Source organism: Mercenaria mercenaria, chromosome 9 (genome assembly GCF_021730395.1).
Source record: "Mercenaria mercenaria strain notata chromosome 9, MADL_Memer_1, whole genome shotgun sequence".
Classification (NCBI taxonomy): domain Eukaryota; kingdom Metazoa; phylum Mollusca; class Bivalvia; order Venerida; family Veneridae; genus Mercenaria; species Mercenaria mercenaria.
In genome coordinates, this window is record NC_069369.1 from 71,042,278 (window position 1) to 71,063,293 (window position 21,016).

The 21,016-nt window shown below is 33.9% G+C and overlaps 1 protein-coding gene across 1 annotated transcript in view; it reads right to left on the bottom strand.

Annotated features, from left to right (window-relative positions):
* The window catches only part of LOC128559575 (G-protein coupled receptor 83-like), a 66,395-nt gene extending 50,087 nt beyond the window's left edge, over nucleotides 1-16,308 (bottom strand). Inside the window, exon 1 of the mRNA XM_053551668.1 lies at nucleotides 16,225-16,308. The gene's annotated coding sequence lies outside the window, so the exon portion shown is untranslated. The remainder of the gene's footprint in view (nucleotides 1-16,224) is intronic.
* Nucleotides 16,309-21,016: the final 4,708 nt, after the last annotated feature.

The following is a 21,016-nucleotide window of genomic DNA, read 5'->3' on the forward strand; positions in this document are numbered from 1 at the left end:
TTCCCACTACCGTCCATGAACATGCTCAATAAAACCGAGCATGCAACGTTTTCGTTTATGTCGTGGTGAGCGACCTGTGGCTTTCCCTTTTTCCCATTTTATTATCACAGCAGCCTTGTTTGTGCGTGTGGTGGTCGTAAAAAGTCTCTCCGTACCTTCAATCAGAGCTGTTCTATTTTGATATCTTCAGATCGTTCCGCACGACATTTATGTTGTGTTAGTGTATTGTTTAATTTTTCAGCTTAAACATTTCGGCTTGGGTGGTTCCAATACTCCCGCTTTAATAGCTTTGGGTATTGTTTAATCACCCCTTTGATAGGGTGTCTGCTTTTTAATTTTGTCTTTTGGCAGTTTCTGTGATACGCAGGCTCCATAACCTCAGATCCCCTCTTTAACTTTTGCATTCCCACGACCGTCCATGAACAAGCTCTATCAAATCGAGCCTGCAACATTTTCGTTTATGTCGTGTTGACGGGCTGTGGTTTGTCATATTTCTATTTTAGGCTTTTCAATGACATTGATGTACAGTTATTACTGTTTTTGAATATGTGAAATGACAGTCATTTTCATAATAGTTCAGCTGGTTTGCCGTCAAGTAAATTGAAAAATACTTGAAGGCAAATTGGAATTTCCCAACTCTTGATAAATGTTCTCCTAGATGCCCTGTAGCATCATAGCAGAACTATTGTTTGTTTCCTTCTCTGCATGCAGAGATCCCCAGAGCTAAAGTTATAATATATACTTTAACCGCAGGATCTCGCATCGCCAAACTTGATACTTCAATTTTTAATCAACTGTGCTTATGTCAGCTTCTTAGCGAAAGTCTAATTGTATCCTTGACTACTAATCGTCAAATTTTATTGACCATTTTTTATCTTTTATATAATTAAGACTTTCGAATCAAACTGTTACACTTTTTGTATCACAATATTTTTAATTGAAACTGCATAAAATTTTTAATCTTCTCTGTAAGTGGTAGTATTTCATGATTTAAATAGGTGCACGTTTTCAGCATACCTGAGCATTAAGTGCTCAAGTTGAGCTACGGTGATCGCCATGTGCCCATCGTCGTCAAAATAATTTTACATGCGTTACAAACTTCCAAAATTGTTCAAGCAATCCATGAAACTCTGGTGAGCATTCTTGTGCTATCATTGCTCTTTTGTTTAGTAAAAACAACAACTACCTACATACATATGTGTTGTAGATTTACTGGCTGTCTTATGCATGTGTTACTAAAAAGTGTTGAGTTTATCAAGTTGTGTGTCCTTTGGTATTTTCTAAAAACACCAGAAGAATTTAAAATAACACAAGTCGAATGGTTAAAACATCGTTTCTACGAAAGAGCAAAACCACGATGTTAAGTACATGTAATTTAGTACTAGTATTTGATGCGGGCCTATGCCAGTTTATTTCAAGTTTGACCCTGTTTACAGTGAGTATTTCAGAATTGCATCGAGATTTTTTTTTAAAGTTAAGTATAGTTGGTAGTCATTAATCAGACCGGTTCATGTCAGTATACCGTGGTTAGAATTCAGGCGGTCTATGTGGTGGATGTTACGTTAGGTGATCTTATAAAATCTTTACGGAACCTGTATCTTTAGGTAAGTGTAGGGAGATCTACTGGTTTGGTCCGGTGATCCGTCTGTACGTCACAAATTCGTGATCATTCTGCATCAGATTATCCCCCTGACATGGACGTGTAGATCTAACGCAACTTTCATTAATGTCGGAAATATCTCGGAAGTATTTCAGTGAAATCAAGAGATTTAGATCTAGAAGTAGTTTTTGTACGGTCTGTGTCATTTTATCCTTTCGACGGATTTTAAAATATTTTGACGTAAATATTTGAAATAATGTCACGGCATGCAGAACGTAATTTTTTGTCAATTCGATTCAAGGCTAATTTCATATTAAGAGATCAAAGGCCAAATAGACAGTACTTTATGCCCATCTTTTACTCTGTAGCAGAATTTTCATAGAACTTTGCAAAAATGTGTGTCGTAAGAGACAATGTGCAGAACGCCTTTGTCAGTCATACTGGTTTTAGGCTAGGGCTGTCACTGATTGGGTCTTAGGCATATCGACGATACCGATATATCAGAAGACAAATATCGACGATATATCGATTATTAAGTTAGATTAACAATGTATTTGTTCGTAAGCATACTATATACCTTCCTGTAAGTGCTATTTTTAGTTTTATTGCCTACTTCTCATATTACTGTTTGATTGTGTTGTATTTGTATTTATGAAATAAAAGAAATAAATAAAAATTAATAAAATCTTTCATTTTTATTTTGCCTTCACTTCTCTTTTGCATTTATCCAAATTTACAACTTTGTGAACTTAATAGTTTTTGAGGGTCTGAGTGTTTATCTGGATAGTTTTTTCTCTCTGTAAAATATCGATTTTTGAAAATGGGAATCGATAATCGATCGACAAAAAATATCGTTGATACATCGATATCGTTTCTATCGATGACAGCCCTATTTTAGGCCAATCGGTTGGATCAAAGGTCGCCTAGGCATATTTTTCAGTTTTAAACCCTTAACGGATTTTGCCATTTACCATTAGATGACTTGCAGTCATGTCGCTTTAAGGTCAATGTTTTTTCGGTGAGATCAGATATCAACTTAGCAGTACTTCAAGTCCGTTAAGTATCGTTCTTACTTCTTTCTTTGAAAGATTTGATCGAATAAATTGGCACAATTTGTTTGCCATAACGGGCTAACGTTCAGAACGCATTTTAATCATATCGACTCAAGGCCATAACATATCTCTTTGTAGCCAAACAATACTTAAAAATTCTTCCATAAAAATAAAGCCTTGTGGTTTATCAAAGCAAAGCCTACTTATCCAGCAACATTCTTGAAGATATAAAATGTAATATCGGATTTAATAGAGCCTTTCATTCTAATGGACAAAAACGATTGAACCTTTCACACTAATAAAAGTGAACTGGAGATTGAAAATCCTTAAAAGGCACTTCCAGAAGTCTTTTAAGTTGTTATGAAGCCCTCTTGCAACGATCTAAGAACGTATTCATTAGAGAAAAGTCGTAAACGGTATCGAAATTGCGAAAGGCTTTTAATAGCGGGAGTACTTAAAAAGTGAGTCGAATTGACTAAATGTATTATCTGTTTTTGGATGATACATCAAAGAAATGGTTTCACAGTTTAGCAACTACTATAACACCTGTTCATGATTGGGAGACTTGTGTTCAAAATAGTTATAATCATGTTTAAATTCTATATCTGTTTTATTATCAGAGTGTTAAAGTTACTTCTTTACAAAACCAGGCTGACAGATACATGTATGTCAATGATACAAAGATAATCCATACCAGAACACATAAAGATTTAAAACTAATCAAACGGTGATATTGAAAGCAGTCTTCATTTTTTTCTTGTGTTACATTTAGCGCGTCGTTTTCAAAGTATTTCATTCATGCAACGGTGGGCAGTTCACCAACCAGTGTTCTTGGATTCTATACCAGGACTAACCAGATATCCACTCCACAGGTAACAGCTAATTTCTCAGCATGAATCAGATGTAGAGGAAGAATGGTTTCAGATATAGCTTTTAATCAAATCATTAATGAGAACATCGCCACACCCGGAGAAAGAGCTCAAAAGATCTGCGCTCTCCATATTGAGTAATAATAAGAGGGTTGGCTTCGTTTTTTTTTCTCGATGTAAGAATCGACTTTTGTCTGTGATATAATGCACCGTTGCATTATTGATGTATACAAAGTATCTGTTAAATACATACCTGAAGCAAGATTTCTATCACAGTTCTCTCAAATTGACTTACGAATTCAATAAAATAACTTTGACATCACTTTTAAACTATCTTTAGAAATCTTTGGCTATTTGAAGGACTTGGAAATTTATTCTGATCGTCTTGCCTTGTTTTTTCAACCTTTTAAAACATAAGATGCTATCGCAACTTAGCCTGCGCTGGTCGTTGATTTGTGTTGTTTGAGAATAAGCTCGTATTTAAATGGCCTCCTAGTAGTTAAGTGTTTAAAGCCGTTAGGTCCTCGACGATGTGGGTTCGAGCCTCACTCTGGGCGTTGAATTTTTCATGTGAGGAAGCCATCCAACTGGCTTTCGGAATGTCGATGGTTCTATCCAGGTGCCCGCCCCTGAAATAATGCACGTAGGGGCATCTGGGTTATTCCGCCACCATCAAAGCTGTTTGACCCACAGATACTTGGGAGTCAGCACCCCTCCCCCTCCCATGCCGCCCCTGACAACCTTCAGTCAATACATTTTTGTTTTTTAAAACAAACTGAGCGCATGTCTTGATGATCGAACGACTTCTGTTACCATTTCAACATGTTTGAAAAATTCCCATACTCTATCAATGCTCAAAAAAACTAAAGACAACTTACTTCGCAATGTAAACACGATTTTCTTGTCCAAGGAATAGGAGAATAGATCCCAGCTTGATGTTGCGCAGTCAAATTTACTACGCAGAGCCGGGACACAAACGATATCGCTAGCGGTTAAAATAAAAATACTTGCTTAGAAAGTCAACAGCGGCGATGGTCAAGATGGTACAGACGCTGGGTTTGAAAGAACTTTTTAGGGCAGGGCCACGGGTTCGCTCCGCGCTTCGGGCATTCTTTTTTCCTTTTTCTAATATAATATTTTCATTTTCTTTTTAAACAATATATTCTCAAGATATAAAAAAAATACCTAAAAAAGGCAAAAAAAAGATCGCCCATAGCGCGGAGCGAACCCGCGGCCCTGCCCAAAAGGAAGTTCACAGAGCCAGCGTCTGTACTCTTTCGGGCACCGCGGCATTTGACGCCATGGGCGAGTATTTTTATTTTAACCACTAACGGTATTGTCTGTGTCCCTGCTCTGTGTAGTAAATTTGACATCAAGCTGGGATCTATTCTATTCCTTGGACAAGCTAGTTTGTGTTGAAAACGCTCGGAGTAAGTTTTTCTGAGCATTGATAGCATATGGGAGATTTTTTAAACATATTGAAATGGTAACAGAAGTTGTTGTATGATCGAGACATGTGCTCAGTTTGATTTAAAAAGTGAAAGGTTGGCAGGGGCGGATTGGGAGGGGGACAGGTTCTGATCCCCAAGTGTCTGTGGTTTGACCTATAGTAGTATCGGTGCAGCCAACAAAAAACAAAATTCATATTTAAGCCAGAATTGCTGTTTAAATATGTCCTATTAACAGCATGTAATAATATCCAGCATGCCAGTGTGAACCTAAATCAGAACTTGCAGTCATGCGTATACCATTGTGAATGGAAATTTAAGGGATATACACAAATGTAACAAGAAATATCTTTAAAAATGATGGTCGGCGAATTGTAATAAGGAAAGAAGTTTATGAATTTTTCATCTAACATTCATCTTTCATCTAACATTTTTCAAATTGCAAAACTAAACACCGCACTTTAACAATTTAAATGGTTCTCTTTTAATTTTTCGCAAAGGTTTCGTAGGGTTGCAATTTTGTTTCGTTTATCCTTAGACGAATAATTACAGCAGTAGTTTGATGAAGATTCATGAAGCGGTTCATGAGAAGAGGTCATTAAACGTGTTTATATTTTTAGCTAAATTGGTCCCTATCCCCATTTGTAACAAAATAGCAGGAGACCTTACGATATTGTTACACATCGAGTTTGATAAAAATCCATTACATTTTAGTGGTTAATGCGAAGAAAGGCATATCTACTTTTAGCTATAGTGGTCCCTAATAGGGCCCAATTTCCTATATAAATAAATTTGGAAGAGGACCTTATAATGATGCTCCAGACCAAGTATGACAAAGATCCACCAAGCTGTTCATGAGACGCTGTATAAAGGCATTTCTAGTTTTAGCTCTAGCAGCCCCTAAAAGGGGTTAAATGTCCCAGCTGAACAAAGTTAGCTGCGGGCCTAATAAAGATGCTACAAATCATGTTTGATTAGAATACATAAGAAAAAATCAATTAAAGGATTTTTTTATTTATTATTTTTATTTATTTCTAAAATAGGCCAAATGATCCCGCTTTAACAAATGCATATTCGCTATTCATGAATCTTTGGACAATGACGTCACACCTATAAAAAAGTGAAAGTCAAGCAAAACATATTTCAATATTTCTGTTTCATAAGCAAAGTTTGACCGTACTCATATCAAATAGATAAACTGTATGCAGTGTACCTCCATTTTAGTGTAATGAGATTCAGTCATTATATAGCATATATAGAATAAAACAGATTTCAACTGAGTTCAATATTTGCATACCATACTAAAGAAAAATATTCATATATAATAAATCAGTTAAATAATTTATAACAAATATATTAAAGCAAACAAGTACTCATTTTAATATTCAATCTGAATAAGTCACAAAAGCAAGAAACCTTTTCATATACAGACGACAATTGTAACAAGGAAAATCTTTTAAAAAGCACTTCTCTACATAAAAGACTCTTATCACACCCTTATTCATGTGATACGCAGACCGTATTCAGCTCTTTCTTTAACTTGATATATGTTGGTATTTGAACATGTTTTTATCATATTTATTAAACTTACTTCTCATTTTGAGATATATCAATATTCTTGCTAAATATACTGAGCCAAAGTTGCTTTGTCTACATTTCACTCAGCGTAGCACAATCAACAGAGTGAAAGAAATTGACACTCTCGTCCAATCAGGCAGAGTGTTGCATGAATCTTCCATTTTGATAAATTATCTATAATGCGTTATCAAGTAGTTTGATTTGCAAACTGAAGTCACGTGGCATAGGTAACGAAAACGAATTCAGACGGCGTCGCCGAAAAAAAAATGGATGGTGATTACGATTTCAACAGACCTGTAGTACTTCCCTTTACTTTAATATAGGATTGATACGTCTTTACTTCATATATATATTTAAATAAATCCAATGTCTTTATATACTTAACGATAAACGGTTTAAACTATAAACACAGGATCTACAAAGTTTGATAGTTCCTTTTGTCTGAAAAGGCTCATCATAGAAATATATATGAAAATGTGTATCACAGAAGTTTGAAAAGAAATCAAGTTTTTGAAAAAAAAGTGTAACGTGTATATCCAGTAAATATAAAACAATATGGCTTTATTTCGGACGCAACAAAACCCATCTAATTAGTTCAAAATACCTTGTATTAAATTGTTAAGCAAAATGATCCGGGGCAATCGATGTTCTGGATACCATATGGAGTTACATGCCAAAAGAATACAAGCTGTCACAAAATGTTCTTGTAAGCCATTGGTGATGCATTTAACTTATGTTTATCAGCGGGTTTTCGCAAAGCTTTTTGTGTAAGTGCATTGAATACCTTTCAGTCACCTTTTGTGATTGTACATTTAACTACACTGCTGCTTTTAATAAGAGAGAACGTTCTAGTTAGCTGATGTCCTGCAAACGTTCAACGCAAAATGAGGAGAATCAATGATTTTTTTTTAAAACTAGTTTTCGTAGTGTGCTTTATAGATAAATATTGAAAGGACGCCTTCAGCAGGCAGATTGAAGCTATTAAAAGCAATCACTTTATTGAAGGAGTCCAGACTATAAGATACGTAGGGTGTGCAATCTAATGAACGCCACAAGGCAATATACCGATTCAAATAAAACGAAACATAAAGTAAGGCAATGAATTATATCAAAAAGTATGAATTTTTTACTGTATTTTTTCCTGAGACAGAAGTAAGCAGAAAAGCAAAGTAAACTGAAACAGTGAAAAAGATATTCAACATGGCGGCCGTTGAAAGTTGTGACTTAGTTATTACGTACTGTGTTGGTTGTAACGCCACCTTAAATAACTCTAGTTATCATTATTGTTACCCAAGGCGATAAATAAATATCCGTCTACGGCTGATGATTCATAGAAAAATACATTTTTGTTATTATTGTGCGACTATTCATAACAAAAACACGGCGCTAGTGCGAAGACATCTAGCATCTGCCTGCAGTTGTAGAATACGTCACAAAATATCTAGCATCTGCCTGCATTTATAGAACATGGCACTAGTGCATAGACATCTAGCAACTGCCTGCAGTTATAGAACACGTCACAGGTTTGATGACATTTTTTATCTGCCTGCATTTATAGAACAAAGCACTGCAAAGATATCTAGCATCGGCCTATAGTTATAGAACATGACACTAGTGCAAAGACATCTAGCGTCTACCTGCAGTTATAGAACATGGCACTAGTGCATAGACATCTAGCATCGGACTATAGTTATAGAACATGACACTAATGCAAAGACATCTGTGTCATCTACATGCAGTTATAGAATATGTCACAATTTCGAAGACATCTGGCATCTGCCTGCATTTATAGAACATGGTACTAGTGCAAAGATATCTAGCATCTGCATGAAGTTATGGAATTCGGCACTAGTGCAAAGACATCTAGCATCTACCTGCAATTAAAGAATACGTCACAAGTTCGAAGCCATCTAGCATCTTCCTGCAGTTATAGAATATACGTCACAGGTTCTAAAACATCTTTCACCCGTCTGCATTTATAGAACATGGCGCTAGTGCAAAGACATCTAGCGCCTGTCTTCAGTTATAGAACATGGCGCAAGTGCAAAAACATCTAGAATCTGCCTGCAATTATAGAACATGGCACTAGTGCAAAGACATCTAGCATCTGCCAGAAGTTATAGAACATGGCACTGGTACAAAGACATCTAGTGCCTGTCTGCAGTTATAGAACATGGCACTAGTGCAAAGACATCTAGCATCTGCCTGAAGTTATAGAACACGACACTGGTACAAAGACACCTAGCATCTGCCTGCAGTTATAGAACATGGCACTAGTGCAAATACATCCAGCATCTACCTGCAGTAGCAGAACACATTGTTTTGATTTGGATTTAATGGCACACGAACACAGTCCATGTTATATGGCGCCAAAGCAGACGTTAACATTTTTGTATAAATTTTCATTTACATCGAAATAAAACTACCAGGTTTGGAGTCAAGCATTTGTACATACTGGAATCGCAAATGTACAGCAAACCCAAGAATCCAGACCCTATAAGCCCTCTTTTACAATCATGCAAGGGTAAGGCAATGGTTGAAGTTGTTTTCATTAGACACTGTCTGCTTAGATACACATACAGTGCACCTTTATTTTTATTAAATTTGAGGTCGTCGGAACAGAATCGTTGAGGGGAAATTCTGTCAACTTGGCGGCATTAATATTCCTGATTTCTTACAACTGTTCAAAAATAGAAACATCTGCCATAAAGAAATCCGGTACAGGCAATGAATAACATATTAATCAGTATTCCCTTGTGATGTATGAAATATTTTAGTTGTTTCTTTTATTTTTGGCTAGACAAAATAGTTATTTACATTCTGCTGCTGCTTTTCATGATGTTTTACTGACGACAAATAAGCAATTTAGTCTCGACATTGTTTCTGTAACTAGGAACTCATGTCAACATTACGACAACTGTTACATGTTTTTACAACTCGGGTCCTATTTACTTTTGCCCCAAACTTCACAAGAACAGACACTTTCTTATTACTTACTTAAAAACTAAATAAGTCATGCATTAAACCACATATTTTGTGTTCAAACTGAGATCTCTATCCACATAGTGTTTTAGTAAATAAATTATTAAAATAGGTTTAGAAAATAAAACATTTCTTTCAAGTCTATTTTATATGTTTTATTTATTTAGGAGAGGAGGTAGTTGTAAATATACAATCTCATTCATCATTCAGTAAGTACTGGTAACACTGTCTATAGCTATCCCGTTTTGCGTATTCGACCTGACATTTACGAAATTCAGTGTACATTAAATCAGCAGAAGTTCGTGACGAAAAGACCGAACTTTTTATGCACTATGTATGCAGAGACCAAGATAGATAATAGGCTGATTTCATAAAGGTGTGAAACGACATTTTCGTGCATTTCCTTCGTTATGACATAAACCAATCTCACACCACACCAACTTCAGTTCTTATTGAATTCGAAAATGTAACCAGCATCACGTAGTGACTTAGAATATTGTTTTCCTAACGACTCAAATTGAGTCATAAAATGTAGCAACTTTCCCCGTGTGGCAAACCAATACCCAAACACATATTTAATCATACTTAATCGAAATAAGTAATTAAAGACAAAGAAAATTTCCTATGTAAGTGACCCCCCCCCCCCCCCAAATACCAGACTTTTTAATCCCCAATATACAAGATCCTGTCTGGTCCAGTCTGATAAGGGTCCATAAAACCCCTGTAGACTTGACATGTAGCCTAATTATTGTCAGAGAATCATAAATTTTATTGCCTACAGATAAATTGGTTATTTCCTGTTTTTTTGCATTTTATTGATTGAAATGCTGTTTTTGTTTAGAATGTACACAAAATTATTTTAATTGATGTTGAGTAATGTCCAGGCCGATTAAATAATAACTCTTATAGCAAAGCAATTCTCACTCCTTAACCATTAAATAATTACTTAAAACTTAATAAAAGAAATTAAAAGTTTGTTTATTCAATGATTATGATCTTTTTGTTAAAAGTAACAAAATAAAACCAGAAAAAAAAGATAATTGCTGGATTTTATTAGAAATTGAATATTCAGTTGCATTTTTAATAGATAAAATGGAATATGGACAGAAGGATTTTATATATTAGAAATGCATAATTCCCCTTGTGTTGTCTAAATAATGATCATTCTTTTATGTATAATAAAATCCAGCAATAAAGAGATATCATTGTTCAAAATACACATAATTTATTATTCCAAAAAGCTATGTGCCTGAATGCATTTTTTATATTTTTGACTAAAAAAAAAAACAAAGAAAAACAGCAATGATGAAATGTAATTGTTAAACAACTTGATTATTAAAAATATGAAAAAAGAAAACACTGTTGTGTCTTATCACTTTGTTTATTTAGCCCTAATTCAATCAAGCTTTCTAAACTCGTTATAAAGGTGAGAACTGATTTGCTATGAAGGTGAGAAATATCACCTGTAATTTATGTACTGCACAGTAGCTATACAGTAGCTTATTATGATAAACAGAAGCAAGTCTATCAATGGTCCAGTCTTGTGTATTGGCCATTACCACCAATACGCAGACCTTATCATTCCCATAGGCCACATACCTGGCATACCAGAATCAGTGTCTTTAAGATAGTTTTACGCATCATTTTATCATTAATCCTTCCGACAGTGCACATTCAAGACAGCGAACTACAAATGGGAGGGAAGCCAACTGCCAATAGCTAAAAGTAACACAATTTAATTCTTGATACCTAAACAGGTCTTGCAGAACAGTTTTTTCATAGACAAGAAGAACAAACATCCGAAATGAATTTGTAGCAAACATTTGTTACATTTTACCAATTTACGTTTACAATTTACTCTACGTCTGATATAAGTTTACATGAATATATCTTTCATGTCATAAACGCATCTAAGAGTTCCTATATTCCCTTACCTCTTTTCTGTACGAAATCATATCATCTTATACTTTGTCTGGTATATAAATTACATTGTTTCCTGATGATATTGTATCAATGAAAAGTTATTGCAGTGGATGTGAATTATGAATGTAATACACACATGAATAAAGAAAATGTCGAGAAAGTAGTCACAATTTCTAGAAATAAAAGGGTTAAGGTAATAATGTTGATATGTTTACAAGGCTTGTCAACGTATTATTCATAAAGGGGGGTCTGTGATAATTTTTAATACAACCATTATTATATACGATATTGATATTACCATAAAATCTAGTTCGTATTGTAATTAAATGCAAATATGGGATAGTCAAAACTTGTTGGTGTAGAGAGATTTGCATGATAATAACTAAACTATTCAGTTCTGTTGGAAATTGGTTTAAAGTTATAGTTAATAGAAAGTGTAGATGCTATTGACGAAAGCATTTTAAGCATCCGTATAATCAAATCTTTTGTAGATGTATATTTCCAAACTTACATACAATTCGTTTCCGAGAGTTTAGTATTTTTACTAAAAAAGTCATAATTAAAAATTAAGAAATTCTAAGAAATAAGATTTACATTTAGAACATACGAACTTGAGGGTTTTATGCAGAAAAAAAATGAATCAAAGTGCATATTTACAAAATGTTTAAGAAGGTTAATGTTTCGCCTAAACAGAAAACACCACAATAATAATTCGTGTGTGACTGTTGTTAACAAAAGAAATATTTTCATAGATATAAAGAGGATATTTGTTTATTTCAGTGTAAGATTGAAATATCTTTCACGAGTGAACACCAAGATGCAATATTTTCACGAGTAAAAATGTAAAATATTGTGTTCATGAGTGAACGATACTTTGATTTTACATGCAAAATAAATATATTTTTTTACCTCATGTTTTGACTAAATTTATCCATTTCATAGTTTTTTACCAATGAAAAATATATTTGATATTTTTCACTGTGAATATACCAGATATGTGTGACTACTAATATTTCGATAATCCACCGAAAAAAACATGTAATAGATCATTATCTGCTTAATCTTCGAGATTCTAAATCTTCTAAATTCCTCAATCAGCTGGTAACTGATATGTCCGGATGATTAGGTCGATTTTTTCTCATACTTACGAATATCTAAACAATATCTAAGACGAACCTGTCTTGTATTCATAAAACTACAAGATAATAAATTGGAAATGTCAGGCATTTTTATATAGTGATGTAATCAGTCAAAACTTTCACGTCAATCAATAAGTATGGTCATATTTTTCTAGACAAACATTTAAACTGGTATATTTCAGCATTTACATATAAACTTGTGTTGTGTTTCGAGAGTTTCACATTCTTTAACAAGGGACTCATACCTAAGAATTAAGAAAGTCAAAGAGATCAGATGTATTGCAATGTTACACGCATAAATTAATATCATACTAAAAGCGACACATATAACACTATACTTTTTAGAAAGGACCAGATCTTAAAGAGGCTGGTGTCTTAAGCCATTTAAATCTTTATAGCTACAGCATTTTATGAAGAAAGAAATTAATGAATCAAAGTTCAAATGTATTAAATGATTCAGAAAGTTAATTCTTCGTCTTAACGTAAAACACTACAATAACAGTTCATGTGTGGACTGTTTTTATTGAGAGAAATAGTTTCATATGCGTACCATTATCTGCTTAGTCTTCGGGGAATTTCTAAATGTATTTAAATACAAATTCCCTTTCTCACACTTGCGAATATCTAAACAATGTCTAAGACGAACATGTCTTTTATTCGCAAACTACAAGATAATAAATTGGAATGTCTGCAACTTTTATGTAATGTTGCAATCAGTCAAAACTTCCACGTCGGTATATCAGTACATGCTCTTTTTGGTCTTTTAATTAAAAAACGTTTACAACACTGCTGTATCGACTCGTTTCAAAGGAAACACTATTACTTTAGGTTAGTTAATTACAGACAAGCTTGTTGACGAGCTATCACCATTATTTTTGATAACATTTTCACAAGGAGGAAAAGCCTGATACGTCTTCGAAGTATCTGTATCAAGGTATGACCCGTGTAATAGTGTACCTCCTTTTGAAGAGTATTCAATTCCTACAATAAACCTACTTTGACTTAAATTTTTCAGGGGGTATAGGTTCAAGCCCCACTGGGACCAAATTTTTTTCCTTATTTTTCTTTTTTTTTTAGTAAGTTTTTACTTTATTCAAGACTTATTATTGGTTTTATGTTCAATAGTGAAAATTTTTCATTTGATGAGTGATTTCTTGCTGTTCAAAGTGAATTTACTTCTAAAACAGAAGGGGGCAGAGTTAGACATCTTTAAAATACTGAGTTACATTCGGTAAAAGTTCTCTATTTTGCCTTTACTCTTTAAATTACATATTGTGGAAGAAATGTAGGTAAGTTTTACTTTTGCCCCAAGGTTATTTTTGAATAAAGTGAGCAAAATTTAAAACAGTCCCACAGGACTCGACCTTAAATTTTCAATGTTTGAGTTAGAATTTTGTCTCATTAAATCATTTTACTTGAGGCACCCTAGAAAAAAATGTTATTCACGGTTTTATTTTGTGTTTTATAATTGTTTACCAATAGTTTGAAGTTTCTTTTATCAAAATTGATGGTATAATGACTTCTCTGCAAACGGTTTGAACAGTGGCCATCACTTTGAAATTTGTCTCTACTGGAGCTTGAGGAAATATATTGAATTATACAAAATTTATAAAAAACGGCACGGTAAAAGTTGTTTAAATTTTGCATACAAGTCTCCAACTGGATGCAGTTTATTGCTGTAACATTATTTTGAACATTTGAAATATTCACTATTAGGTGGGTCATACCTTAATTATATTTGAAGTAAATAATAATGTAGACTTACAAATATTGAAAATGAATCATATTAAATGAGTTGCTTTATAAATTATCGCTTTATTGAAACATCTTTTGGCAACTGAGGCGTGGAATAAATGACTTGATTTTATGTGTCCAAATTCATTCACACAACTATTCAATGAAGCAGTTTTTACCCTTCTTTATGAGTTCTGCCAATAAAATACTTCATTTTCAGACACATGTTTTAAATAACTGAGTAAATTCAAAAATTCGTTAGTGCACTTCTTGGGTATTATTTGAGGGCTTATCTATCTAATATTTCTATATTATATATTCATATAAGTCGTTTGCCATTCTCGAAAGTTAATTTCAAAATTCCCAGCGTTAAAAGTACAACGATTTCATGAGTATCATTCCAGGAAAAGATCTGCATTTATTTTAGCTTATCAAACGTATCACTTTCAATTGCAAACTACAACAGTAATGATTAACGTAATTTGTCGTCTCCGCTATCATTCTTAAAGATGGTCAATTCCATTTGAGCAACATGTTATGATATTTTCAGATTTCATATAGTCTGTTAAAGATTTATTCAAGGAACAAAAGACCAAGTACATAAAGTTAGATCCCTTTTTGAAATGAAAATTTTATTACTTTAACTGAAATGTTGTAATTACCTCCCTTTTATATAAAAGAATTTGAAAAGTGGATTATTTCTTTTTAATTGCAATATAATTTCTAGTTTTACATTTGTTTTTGATAAGTACTGGGGTATTTCAAGTACCTGAAACAAAAGGCAAGATTTATACAGTGTGAAGCTTTGAAATTCATTTATTTTCAACCAAGATAGACAAAGGGAGGTATAATAACTTTGTTAACTTGCATTTTTAATAAATTTTGGCAGAATTGTACTTATCAATGCAAATATTGTACAGTTTTAATAGTGCTCATATTCATAGCATTCCTTTAGCTATCTTGGTTGGGCAACAAGGATAGGAAAATCAAATTTTTTTTATTAAAAATGCTTCCAGTGAAAATCTAACATTTTTAAGAACTCGCTGAATACAAATATGCGTAAATAATCAGCCAGTTAAGTTTTGAGCAAATCCATCCATTGACCAAAGTCTAATTAACTACCTTTAAAACCATCTACTTCAATATCGCTTTTAAAACCGGAACATAGTTGGTTTGTTTCAATCGATGGATCAGTAAGAATTATCATTGACAAAATGATAGTTGGAAAATAAATACTTCAAAGTTTAATCTGCTGATGTGTTTTGTTGGTGAAAGCATTTACATGAGTTGTTAACTATTTTATAAAAATATCATGAACGATCAACAAGACGCTATTTTTATTAAAAGAAATGTATCTTGGTTTGTCAAAGTACGATACATTTCAAACAAAAAAAATGAGAAAATCAATGCTATATTCAATTTTTCGAATTTGAGTTACTGTAAAATGTCATTTAAAAAGAATTTTTATGTGAAAATACGCTTATGTTATAAGTAAGAAATCATAGAATAACATTTGACGAACATAGAGGATATTACATGGGTGTCTTGTCATACTGAATTTATTAAACGAGTTGATTAAACTAATTCAATGTGGAAAGTCACAAATGTAATATTCTTTTTATCATTATTGTGAATTATTAAAACTTTTAGTGTCATAAGAAACAAGACTGTTTAACTTCCAGTGAACGTTTGGTAAGATAATTGTTAATGATAAAACATAACATACAATAATTACCATATTAAGACAATATTATTAATACTATATAATATTTCAATGACTATTTTTAACAAAGTTTTCTCCAATATTACATGTCAGATAAATTAATGATAAATACACAAATAATACTCACTACAAAGAATTGATAAATATTTCTAATATAACATATAAATATTACTTACAAGTATCCCAGAAATCCCCTGTTAAGTAAGCTGTCTATGTGTCTCACCGCTAACCTCTTTATCAATGCTTTGCTACAGGCGCCAGCTTTTATTGGAAATTCTTGAAGCCTTCTGCTTTGCTTTTAATACTTTCAGGATTTTAGAGACTTGAAGGACCTTATAAACGTGTTTGCACAAAATTTGCATACACACGTTTTTGAGACAGTTGTCATAAAAAGGATTGGTGATGAGTTAAAGTAATTCCCGACGGTTAGAAACTTAAGTGTTTGATAAACAAAGATAATAAACAAGACATTTTCATGTTTGTCTGTATAGTTGTGTACGTTTTGATATTGTTTTCATCATATTAAATGTTGTGTTTTTGTTTATGGACATTTGGAGCACTCCTATGGATATATATTTTTTACAATTCAGTTGCAGTTTGTGTTTGGCTCAGTTGATCAGTTGATTCCAATAGCTGAAATTGTTGCTATGCAGTATTCTTTCAGGGATTGTTCTCTTACTACTTTTTCAATTTGGAACTGACTTGAGTTTTTTTTTTCAGAGAATCACATTGTACTCTGTTTCTGTCGTTCTGCACGTTCAGTGTAGAATTTGATTAAACCCCGATTTTCAAAACTTCAGAATACACTTAGAAAATTCGGCAAATAAAAAAGATAGATTCGCGTGCTCGATATTTGTTTGCTGTACGGATATGAAAACTTTTAACCTCACAAAAGTTTTCATAATGGGAGTCTATGGGAAATTCTAACACGACCAGCAAATAACCTACGGCCTTCGTGATATATTTTTACGCATAAGAACTCAAAACACGGGTTATTCTACGATAAACCACGATTGGGAACTTATTATTTCTTAAATCACAATTTTGATAATATTAATATGGTGAAATGAAATACTTAGATCCGTGAGCTTGTTTTAGAGATATTTGCTCATGATTAAAGAGATCCGCGGATTTTAAGCTAATTTTAAAAGATTTTTCGGAATTATTTAACGCGTCAGATGTTTTAATAACATATTTCAACTTTAGAAAGAATGTAACGTTGCCTTTATAACTAGAATGTGTCTGTAGGACACAGGGTGTGCCCCCGCCCCCCCCCCCCCCATCCCCCACCCCCCCCCCCTTTCCACTAGTACATTTGCCACAAATAAGGGGAAATAATTCAAATGTTTGCAGTCTTAATGGGGTATAGCCTTAACAAACATTTTATGAAAAGGATTCATTTCTCTACTTTTTGAGCTATGAGCATCACAAATAAAAAATCCACTATTTTGGCTATTTCAAGGGCCATAGCTCTGTAATAAGCGCTAAGATTCTCAAGAAGAATGCCAAGTGTGCAAGGTAACATTATGGTAAAGGCTCAAGCAAGGTTTCATGAATTTACATTAAATTCTTCTTGAGCTAGGCACATAATTATGTGAAAATGTGCATTTTTTTTACTATTTCAGGGGCAATAACTTTACAAATAGGGAAAGGAGCCAGCCAAAAAAATAAGAGGTGTGCAAGTTTATATCATGATAAAGACTCATGCAATTTTTCATCCATTTATATATTATAATTTTTTGCGCTAGGTGCATCACAAGGTGAAAATGTGCATTTTTGACTATTTCAGGGGCCATAACTCTGAAAATAGGGGGCGGAGGCAGACATAAAATGGGAGCTGCACAAGTTTATATCATGATAAAGACTCATGCAAGGTTTAATCAATTTATATGTAATACTTTTTGAGTTAGGCGCGTCACAAGGTGAAAATGTGCATTTTTGACTATTTCAGGGGCCATAACTCTGGATATAGGGAAAAATAGGAGATGCGCAAGTTCATATCATGATAAAGACTCATGCAAGGTTTTATCAATTTATATCAAATACTTTTTGAGCTAGGCGCGTCACGAACTTCGGACGGACGCACGGACACACGGACGCACGCACGCACGGACAAGACCAAATCTATATGCCCCCACCACTCATGGGGTGGGGGGGCACAATAAATTCACTTACCTGTTGCCATAAATTCATAAAATGAATTTCATTTCCACATTTCAACTTTCAGATCATTTACTGATTTAAACATCTAAAAGGTATATCTGTATCAATATAACAAATTTACTACCTCGATAGTCTAGTAGTAGAGGGCCCTCTTCGAGTTCGATCCCCGCCATCGCGTCATACCAAAGATTTGAAAAATGGTAGGAGTAGCTCTCATGCAAGGCGCTCAGCATTATAAGGGAAACTGGCTTATCTTCTTTCATATCCCGTGGCGGTTGGTTGCATCAGGAATGAGAAGTCGATGGTGGCAATGTAAATTATAAAGCTCCACAATCGACCTAAAATAAATCAGTATAAAATTAAACCAATTCAATAGACAGAATGAACTGTAAGACAGAAAAACATCCGCTTTGGCATAATGCCGATAATGGATTGCCGATAAACATATAAGAAATTGTTTGAATTACTTAATACTCAGTACATTGTAATACGGATATCTATCAGGATGCGAGAAAACTGCTAAACGCAAAGATCAGTTTTGTTTCCAATGAATATAAGCAAGTATATTTTAGGGGTGATCCAAACCTGTAGTCACATTAGTTGTACGTATTTTATGTTCATCAACCTTTCATATGAACTGCACGGTATTCAGTTTTCTTCCTTATTAATGCAGCTAATAATTAGCCTTAAAATTCAAACTAATACGTGAATATTAGCTGGTCTGTCATCAGTCGATCCGTCATAACTGATACCAAATAACGCAGGCAAAAGTAAATTGAATGTTAATCTATTCTAAATGACATACTGAGTGTAACTAAATAGGTCTGATAAAAGGTCTTTCGACATAATCTAAATGCCACTGACCACTAGAGACACAAGGTGTTTTCAGATGTGTAATATTATCCAATTTTAAATTGTCATTGATAAATTCACGTCTGGTTTCCATGTAAATTTCTTTCTTGGTTTCTATACCCAATCAGCCCATTATTCCATTTTTTGACGAAATACATGTCATATTACGAAATTATTATCATTTACATGAAATATGTCTGTTATTCCATTAATTACATATTTATGCATTTAGGAACAGACTGTATAAATGTTTCTTGTCACGTAGATAGTAGTCGGTAATAGTCAGTATTCAGTTCGTAAGCCGTAACATTACTATCGTAGGTCTTATCACTTGTACTAAACAAGAGTTATATTAGTTATCTCCCATGCGCCTTCAAATGAAACTTTTGTTATGTCATCTACATATCTACATAAACATACAAGGTTAGATTTTTAAAAAGCTAGAAAGCGGCCCGGTTCGTTCTTTTTAGCTCACATGTCACGTAGTGACAAGGTGAGCCTTTGTGATCGCCCTTCGTCTTTCCGTCCGTCCACAATTTCTTGTGAACACGATAGAAACCACATTTTGCAATCAATTTTAATCAAACTTGCCCACAACTTGTATTGGCATAATATCTTGGTTCCTTTTGAAAACTGGCCAGATCTTATCACGGGTTCCAGAGTTCTTAAAGGGCCAGAATTTGCTATTTTGGCTTCTGCAGCCATATAGAGACTTTATTTATGGTTTGATTTCATACAAACTTGCAAAATATCTTTAACAACAATAGATCTTTGATTCCATGATGAATCCGTCAAATCCAGTCATAGGCTCGGAGTTACGGCCCTTGTTTGAAAGAGCCAAAATTTGTTAATTTTTACCTTGTGAACACGATAGAAGTGACATTTTACATTTGATTTTAACCACACTTACACACAACTTCAGTCACAATAAGATCTCGGTTCCTTTTGCAAACCGGCTAGATTCCATCATAGTTCTAGAGTTCTAAATTTTCTATTTTTGCCCTTTCAGTCATAAAGAGGTTTCATTTATGCTTTGATTTGATACAAACACAGAATGTTTATCTTGATGATCTTTAGACCAAGTTCAAAACTGGGTCATGTGGGGTCAAAAACTAGGTCACAGGTCAAATCAAAGGAAAAGACACTCTTGAGGCAACATTTATGACCCTATCTTCATGAAACTTGGTCAGTATGTTTATCTAGCTGATTCCTAGGCCAAGTTCGAAACTGGGTTATGTGGAGTCAAGAACTAGGTCATCCGCTCAAATCAAAGGTAAAGCTTGTTAACACTGTAGAGGCCACACTTTTGACCCTATATTCATGAAACTTTGTCAGAATGTTTATCTTAACGATTCCAAGGCCAAGTTTAACAGATGAGCGATATAGGGTCATCATGACCTTCTTGATATCAGGTAAGATGTGGACATGTACACAGCATATGCACAAAACTGTTGTGCAGAAATGGGTACCTGAATATGCAAAGAGCTACCAACGCAATAACTGTGTATTGCCTACCAGCAAACCTGTCCGTAAAAAACGGATTACCCTGGTTTCATAGTCCCCTCGTATATCTTACTGGTCGTACCATTATCACTTATCCATGAAGGATTTATAATTTTGGTTGTTTCAACAAATTGTCTTGCGTTCTCTGGATTGTGTGGGGCCTACTTTTTCACAGGTAACCAGTGTAGAGTGTTAGTCTAAAAGAAAACGATAAACGCGAAACGAAACGAAAAGAGCCCGAGTTAACTCAGTTCTGCACTTCGTATTGGCTCATGATCACACATTAGTAATGTTACTTATGTTTATCAACAAAGTAAAATCACTTGTGTCCTAAATTAGAAAGTTTCTGTTGCATGTGTGACTCAATCGAGTTCAAGCGCAGTATGCACTACCTTAGACTCCCGATCAGTACCTTCAGTGCTTTGATCTTATGACGTTTCTTTTCGTGTC